This window comes from Lolium rigidum, chromosome 4 (genome assembly GCF_022539505.1).
Source record: "Lolium rigidum isolate FL_2022 chromosome 4, APGP_CSIRO_Lrig_0.1, whole genome shotgun sequence".
NCBI classification, from domain to species: Eukaryota; Viridiplantae; Streptophyta; class Magnoliopsida; order Poales; family Poaceae; genus Lolium; species Lolium rigidum.
Window position 1 is genome coordinate 31920319 of NC_061511.1, and position 9476 is coordinate 31929794.

Genomic DNA, 9476 nt, shown 5'->3' on the forward strand with positions numbered 1-9476 from the left:
CTTTGTTAATTTATGTGAAACTAGCCAGCCACTACACAATACTATTCGGAACACACATGTAAGGTCTACTATTGAGAGGAATCAAGAAATGCAGCAGCAAAATGTACCTTTGTTGCACTCTCAGTTGATTCATGTAGTGTCTAGCGTGTTGCACATTGCTTGTCTCCTGTCGCGCTGACGGATGAGGCCACCTCGGAGGAGAAGATATGTCCGGTCATGGAGGCGGTGCTCCGGGTGTCTCAATATGGGGCAGCACACCACATAGAGGCAACACCGGTGGCATCGACAACTCAACCTTAGCATTTATAATAATCTATATCTACTAAATTTAATGTTGGTGATCATAAGTCCAACTATAGATCGATCTCGGGATTTTCATCCCTAAACTAGAGCTTCGAGCTACCAACCTTGAACAAGGACACGACAAAAGCGCGCGTCGGTATTGCTAGATCGTAATCAAGTGTTTCCAATAGAATGTGTAATCTTGATGTTCTATTTCTAGCATCATCACTTGTCTAGCTAGCGGCTCCTCGCTAACTGGATGCCACTGGATGAGATGGAACTAGCGCACCACCTTCTGTCGAGCAGCATGCATGATTTGAAATAGCGAGAAGAGAGATCATGCGTAGACTTGCCAAGGTCGAGACTTGATGCCTCCTCATGCCACGCCGTGCATAGCCACCACCGGCATGGCATGACTTGACACCTCTGCCGCAAACATCGTCTGTAGGATCTGCTGAGTCCAATCGAACCTAATCTCCCTATGGAAGGAACATCACATACCGCCTATGGCCTCGAGCTCCGCTGTCTCAGAAGATGACGTCTACTTCTATTGACTTCAACATATGAGGCTCCAGACGATCACCAAGACAAAGATCTAGCCATTGGGTCATCCATATGACCAAGACGTCCGGCGTTGTAGAAGGACCAAAGCCTCCGACCCTAGAGCAAAACTCATGTACCACCCGTCGGCAGGGCCGGCTCTAGGATTTGGAGGGCCCCAGGGCTAAATTTATAAATGGGCCCAATTTAGGCTGCATGCTTGCTAAATGGGCCTAATTTTTTTTCTTCTACCTTTCTCTATATGCACTGTGCCAGAAATAATGGGCCCCTGTTTTGGTTGGGTCCCGGGCCGTCGCACTTCTTGCCCTGGGCCAGAGCCGGCCCTGCCCGTCGGCTGACGTCAAAGCGAGAAAATTGCGGCCATATCACCCCCGATAGACTGATTGTCGGCTGTGGCGCCAGTACCATGCAGTACCAACCGCCGTCAGCCTCTCTCGCCACAGACCGCTACAAACCCTGCATCGTAGGCACTATAGCCCGAGGAAGCATGTCGTAGATGTCTCAGCGCCGCTGCCGCGGATATCTGTCTCCGCCTCACACATCCACAATCAGGGGCCTGTGGCTGCACTTGAGCCGGAGGTCCCCTAGAATTAGAAGTGGCAGGGAGACGAAGACCCGCTATTTTGCCGCGGGGTGCTTTTGCCATCGGCTTTCTCCGACGATGAGATGAAGGTTAAGGTGGGGGCGGTAGTGGCTAAGGTTTCTCCATAGCCACACTTGGGAGCAACACCAATGTAATTTAGTCAAGTGTTAGATCATGTATAGTAGGTCACCTTGTATATAATACCATATCGGAAATTCAATTCAGCTCCCGGGTGCGTATGCTTCTCTACCAAAAAAATCATATTTTGAAATGTCGAAAAATTTGGACACAAAATTTTACATGTACATCTCCATAATATATGTGGGTTCGTCAAGTTTCACAAAAAGCCAGCATTTTTTGTGATCTGTGTAAAAATGATAAAGTTTATCTTGTGAAAAAATATTATTTTTAGCACTGAATTTTGTCTTTTTTTACACACGTCACATGATAAGTCGATTTTTATGAAATGATTTTGTGAGCGCGTAGCACACGTGAAGATGTACGTGCACATTTTTTGTTTCAATTTTGGTAAATTTAAAATGTGTGTAAGATACATTCCAAAATATAGGAAGCATATGCACCCATGTTTCAGAACACCACTCCCCGTACCGGATTGGTATTATCCTTGTATTGTACTTTGTACTCTTCTATAAGTATATGAGATAGGCCACCCCTAGAGGGTTGAGCCGGTTCCCCCAAACACATACGTCTAATATCAAGGAATGTGCTTAATGCATTTCCGAATGGAAGGGAATTTCTAAAATGTGTTACATTTTAATTTCAAAATATTTCCATGATAACATTAAATTTAAAACTGTTTGCAACAAACATAACCCAAATGAAGATTGTCGGTGTCCCTTTAAGGAGAACCAGCGGGATAGTGCGCCGGCAGCCCGTCACTTATTCGATTCCACCATACATAAACGAAGGAAATTTAGGAGCAAAATGGTGGCCGTCATTGGAGTTATTACACTTAACACGGGCGTGGCTTGGGTTAGACTACCCGCAATAGGAGTATCATAGGTAGTATTATGCATCACATGTTTGCAAAAAAGCTGATGTGGCAGTGCAATTAAAGATGAGAGAGATGATAGTAGTATCATATGTAGTAGATACTGTATCATAGCACGTAGTACTAGGAAATTTAATGGCAAATAAATGTTCTACATATATTTGCATTGAGATTTTACAAATCAATTAATATAAAAAAATTATGATACTAGCATATGATACCATGCATTGTGGATATAATAATATATAGTAGTATCATATACATGATACTTCTATATGACACTATACATTATGACTAGTCTTAGTATTAGCTACAGTAGCTTTCTGGCTGTGCTCTGTTGCGCAGGACAGATGTGCGGGCCACGAGGCAACCTAGGAGTAGTATGCAGCAAGGCGGAGCACCACCATGCCAGCAGCACCAAATAGCAAAGTGTGGCGGGATTGAGTACGCAGCAAGGAACTACAAGCCCTGGGAGATGAGCGAGGCGCTGCTCCCGCCCGAACTATATATAAGTTCATTTTACAACCAAATTAATGTGATGCATTAAGCCCGTTAAAAGCATGTTTTAATCATTAAGAATGGTTGGGTCACTTAGCCGGAACAAGCGATTCTGGGCAGCTCGGCCAAGTGAGAGTAGTTAGCTAGACACAAGAAGGAAAACAGCTCGGGGTAGTATGTTTTCTAGTGAGTCTTGGTGAAGAAGGAACGCACGCCTGTGACTCGAGGACCAGTACTGCAGGTTAAGTCAAGTCGCTCCTGACGCTCACTACATGGTCCCACTCCCGAGCTTCTCCTCTCCCCGTGCATTGTTCAACACGCCTCCGCATGGCGCGAAACGCGTCTACAAAAGGCCACCTCTCTGTGTCCATTAATCAATCCGCGTCCTCTCTGCCTCTCCTCCCTCTCCAGCAACCAATCTCAGCAAGTGCAGAGCAGAAGGCCATGGCGACGGCGGACGAGGGGCCGAGCTGGCTGGGGCAGACGGTGGACGACGAGGAGGTGCACGCCAGGCTGGAGGCGCTGGACGAGGTTACTTCCACCACAGAGGCGGCCATCCGTGGTATGTATGCTTCAGTCCCTGCACTCTGCGGACGAGATATACGTAGACATTTCTCTACTTGTGTAAACCCCTAACGGACATCGACTTTTGCCTCTACTCTGTACGTCCGCAGGTCTGATGGAGCAGCTGTCCCTCCGTTCGGAGTCGGTCGTGCATTTCCCACGCACGCTCCAGGTCGTCGACGCCGCGGTGGAGCGCTTCCAGCGCCTGCGCACCGACATCAGCCAGCGCCACGCCAAGCTCCTCCACGAGGAGGCTGTTCTGACCGCGGCCCCGCGGAAGGCACGCAAGGCCAAGCCAGGGCCTAGGGTCTCTCGCACACCAAAATGATGATGCTGATGCATGCCTAGTGTCTAGTGTAGTGTAGTGCAAGAAGAACAAGCTAGGTTTAGTTTGGGGTGTCTCCTAGCTAGCTGTGTCACCACTTAGCTTTTCATGTAGTAGTAGTGATGCTGAAACGCTTCCATCTGTGCTTCTATAGTGCAGCTTCCGTGAGAATTCAGAGATCCAGTTAGCATCTCAAGCGCTGGTAATGATATAGTCGTTGTCTCTGTATGTTCTTTGGACTCCTTTCTGCTAGGAAGCAATATGTCCGAAACTGGCTTAAAATCAATGCAACGCCTAGGTAAAACAATAGTAGATCTGTCTTTCGTCGCATTAAGTATTGCATCCATCCCACGGTTGCTGCAATGGAGTAGATTCAGTTAAAGAAGATGCCTTTTCTCTTTCTTAAAAGGAGCAGCAGCTCCAAGAAAACATAGATGCTTTAGTAACCGAGAGAAACCACGCCATGAAAATTTGTAAATAAGAGATAGATACATATCCCTGTACCATGCATATCAAGTTATCAACCATACATATGCAGGTCAATATAGAATTTCCTTGGTAACGCATGTGAAACTAAGCAACCGGTGCATAGTACTGGTAGGAGCGGACGCTTAAAGCAGGCCAGGTTTGGGAGGCATCAAGAAATTCAGCAACACAGTGGCTCCTATACAGATTAGCATGTCGCTCGTTTGTTGTCCCCTGTCGTGCTCTGGACGCAAGTTCCTGCAGGGCTGCTTTGCCTTCCTCTCCCACAATGGCCAGCTCTTCTCAAACAAGAGATGAGAAGTAAACACAGGCACCAGTATTTCGATGACATCGAGGAATCTGCCAAATTAAAGGAGAACGCTCAGTAAAAATGCAACTCTAAGAGAACACTATCAATTTTCCAATTGTTAGCAGCAACGTCTCAGAGATTAGCAAGCAAGTTGAGTCATACTCATACCAGTAGGTGAATATAGCAGGCCGGGTAACGATCTCTTAGAGGACAAGATCAACACGCATTTTTTTAAATTAGAGTGCCATCTTCCTAAGAAGACCAAATCCACATGCATCATTAACTTGAAAGATTAAAAGAATAGCCTCCTTTCCCAAAAGCTTAAAAGAGAAGCTTGAAGAAAATGTAGGTCATGTTTGATTACCACACTCGTTCATGCCTAAGATTAAGCGATCAAAACGTGTCCCACTTATCGCGTTTGAGGGAAGCTTGCTACAACTATCCTATTTAGTTACCGTGGGCCCTAGGTTAGGCAAAAAGTTTCTTGCCACAAATTTGGCTACGAACCAACTAAGTGATCAATTTGAGCAAAATTGCTTAACTTGAATTTGTAAATGAATTGAACTGGAATTAGAAACATGAATTTAAAATGGAATGCCAACCCCTAATATGTAGGAATCCATCACATGCTAGTATTGCTTAGTGATGACAAACGATTTTTTCCTCGGTCACATTTTTATACCGGAGGACACTGGAAAATTCGGTTAGCGCGAAATCTCGGAAATGTCAGGAATTTTTCGTACGAGTTTATTCAAACGAAATTTGAATTCAAAATCTTTTTTAGCATGAAACAAAGTGATTTCTACCATATATTGACACAATTGCGCTTATGCAATGCATTCGTAAGACCATCCTGTCAAACAGAAGTAGGTTGAGTGTTCGAATGACACTTGTGTCACATTTTTTTAAAGTAAAAATTAAGAATAAACTGATTAAAACTAGATTTTGTGGGATCTACATACAACATATGAGCTTTTTTAATCATAGACTGTAGTTTAAATTCAAATCTAGCCAAAAAAATTTGGCTGGTATGGGTAATGGAATTTTTGGTTTTCGGCGAGATTTCAGATATTCCGGTCGAGAAAAAAAATCCCTGCTGATGACTGTGCTCCTATCTTGAGCTCTTGCCTCTAATCTTTCCATTGTGCTTATTTAGTGCAACGTTAATGTTTGTCCTTCTATGCTATTATAGTTTCATATGGTTGAAGGTAGGCGACTCATTCTATGGAACATGCTAGAGATGTTATTGGCTGCCATGCAGGTCCCACTGCTACCTAGTCATGCCAACACATCACCAACAAAGACCTTATTGTATGGTCATAGACGTCATGACCATTTAAATTGGTCAAAATTAAGGTCGTGAAAAGATTGTTGTTAACCCTACGACCAATTCATGTAATGCGAGTGTGACCTTTCTGACAAAATTTGGTCATACTGTTTCAGGGTTTAGACCCTCGCAAACGCCTGACGACCATTTGCCGCGACATGGTCATAGTTCCATGACAAAAAGACCGATGGTCTTTATGAAAAGGTCACCAGTGAGCACATTTCTTGTAGTGTACGGAGGTTGTTTGTTCTTGTTGACGTCAGAAACCCACTGGCGGGCAGTGACTGGTCAACACCGTAGAGCCGGGAACAACTAGGGCTGCGGCTGGCCCCAGTCCCTCAGAGCGACGGCCCGCAAAGCCTCCTGGTCGCGCGCCGATGCAAATTGCAAGGGCGTGCCACCCGACCTATACCCGGTCGGGAAGGTGTGGATGATGCCTCGCTTAGTTTCCTGCAGTGGCACTCACGTACACGTTAAATACGAGCCTCGATCGGCTCTCAAAGTTGTCTCGTGAATCGGCTCATGGAGCCGATTCACCCATGATTCGTCCAAGGTGGCCGAATATATGGTGGTCCCGCTTGATCAAGATAAAGCGTATGAGATCCACGACGATCCGGGGTTTTCACCGCATAATCGGATCATCCTACTCACGATTGGGCCTCGCGCTCACGCACGGTGATCGTAAGCCAGCCCTAGACAAGGCCTAAAAACCAACACTAGGTTGATCCTCGAACGTCCCGTCTAGGGGCAGCAAACTACACCCTACATGCCGCTGGATCCTCCAACCCTTTGTAAGGCCTAACTATTGCAGATATTAAACTAATCCTTGATGAATCAAGGAGCGACCGTAACGGATCAGATCTACTAAACGATGATCAAGCGGGGTGCCGTCCCTGCACCCATGATGAGGCACAAGGACGGCTAGATGCGCAAGGGTTGCACTACGAAAGCATATGATACTGAGAACAATGCTAACCCTAACACATCTATGATAACTACGTTGCTCGCCATCAAAAAGGCTTCAACGACGAGCAACGCATGAACAACTAGGTAAGCTCGTGCTGCCTAGACCGCGAGATGCGATCTAGGCGACATGGTGCTTACCGGAGGAACCCTCGAGACGAAGGAGTTGGCGATGCGCCGAGATTGGTTTGTGTTGAACGTTGGTTGTTGTTTATTCCATAAACCCTAGATACATATTTATAGTCCAGGGGACTTTCTAATTGAGGCGTGCACCTAACCGTGCACGGGTAAAACTCTAACTTCTAAATTAAGATGCGATCTACTATAATACGTATACAGGGGCAATTTAGCCCAAACTTGGTACACAAGGCCGATTCACGTATTTCTTCCATGTATATTCTTCAAACCCATCTTGATCGCGGCCCACCTCTCGATCCGGTCAAATTCTCGGTGATAACACATGCCCCCTGGTTTTGGAAATGACATTTCCAAAATCATTATGCTTTTCCTTCGTCGGGTCATGTCGTGGCAGAGCAGAAACCGCCGATTGTTAGTCGGATCGACGCCCAATGAGCCGATAGCAACGCATTGGTCTCTCATAATCTGTCCTTCATCTTCTTCGACCGATGACTCCGAGACCCGGTGACACTCCTCTCGCAAAATTCACCATCCTCGAAGAAGGTTGCTACACAGGACCAGCCGATGATACTCCAATTGGCTTCTAGAAACAGAACATTTACTGGGTCGGTTGCCCCTCGAGTCTCAGTCAAGGCGAAACAGAGACGAGGATACACAAATTAGCCGAATGGACCTGGGCTTGATCATGTCTGAGGGCACTATCATGCAGAGCCAGCCGATTTGAACGAAATCGGCTCTCCAGAGGAGAGGACCTTCGGGGTGAGCTGCCCCCGAGTTTCTTCAGTCCAAATGTCATAACTACATATTCAAACAAGCCCATTGAACCTGGTACTCTGAATGCAGTCTTGTGTATATCTTCTGGATATTGTCAACATAAAGTAATATAACAAGTGCAATATGCAAGTATGTAGGAATCAATGCACAGTTAACACAAGTGTTTGCTTTTTAGATAGAAGGAAATGGGTAAACTGACTCAACAATAAAAGTAGAAAAAAGGCCCTTCGCAGAGGGAAGCATGGATTGCTATATTTGTGCTAGAGCTTTTATTTTGAAAACATGAAACAATTTTGTCAACGGTAGTAATAAAGCATATGAGTTATGAAAGTTATATCTTACAAGTTGCAAGCCTCATGCATAGTATACTAATAGTGCCCGCACCTTGCCCTAATTAGCTCGGTGACAAAGGATTAACTTGTCAATGCCTACAGATTGTAGACTAGGGTTTTGCTAGAAGTAGAGGGCAAGTAGATCTCGAAGGTTTAGGCGAAAAGTACTCGGCGATTATGAAAACTAGGGTTATGTTGACAATGAGATTCGATCCCTTTTTGTCCCTCGACTCCCCCTTATATAGGAGGTGGAGCCGAGGGTTTCGTATTGTACAAGTTACGTAGTCCGGGATGGTTTCTAACTCATCCCGCCGGATTACAAATAACATTTCCTATTACAACTCTATGTTTCCTTAATATATCTTGGGCTCCCGAATCTTCTTATTCTTCTGATGATGGGCCTTCGAGAAATCCCGGTACCATCTATGGCAGGCCCATTTGGGATGCCTATGTCAGTAGCCCCCGAGATTTTGCTTGAATCGCAGAGTCAAGGGAAATCTCATCTGTTTATATTTTTTCGAGTACTCTTATTTATGCTTCTTCACATAAAATTCTATATTGTACAGGGATAACGGTAGTTGGGGCTAGTTCATCTGACGGATCAGGTACTAGTTAACCGCTCTAGTGGCAATCCGCAAAAACCTACTTCAAGATCACGTCCCCGGACATGATCTCGGGATACTGGTGTAAACTTCGACAGGTGCCGCTTAAGGTCTTACCATTCCGTCGAGTCCCGATCAAATTTATCGGGTACCTAACGCGTCCGTTAGGATTTTTCTTCGTATCCGTTGATACGGATAAAAGTAGCAGAGCGCAGTCTTTGGCGATGCCACGCCCAGCAGAACGGATCCGGGTCTTACCTTCGCAAATTTGCGGCATTCAGAAATTGATCGCAACTTTGGCGTTCCGAGAATATATTGTCGAGTGCTTTTCGCCTTTGGAATAGCACATTTTATTGAGTCATATTTGATGACTTTATTTTGTCTTCCCGATGGGAGTATATGTAGAGTTATCTGGGTAACTCGAAATATACTCACTTCTGTGTCTCTATTTTTGAAAAAATTCATCGGGCACGCGAACAGCGTTCCCGATGGGAGTAGCCCCCGAGGCTACAGCCAAGAACTTGTGCTTGGGTGTAGGCTCCACAGATTAGTATCCCTTGCCGCTATATTTATAATCCTTCTCTATATTTTTATATTTTATCGGGTGCGCGACCAGCGCTCCCGATGGGAGTAGCCCCCGAGGCTATGAACAAATTCTTGAATTTGGTCATAGGCTCTCGCCATTGCTATATTGTCATACTCGAAATTTTCTATTTTTTCAAAGTAGCCCCCGAGCATTT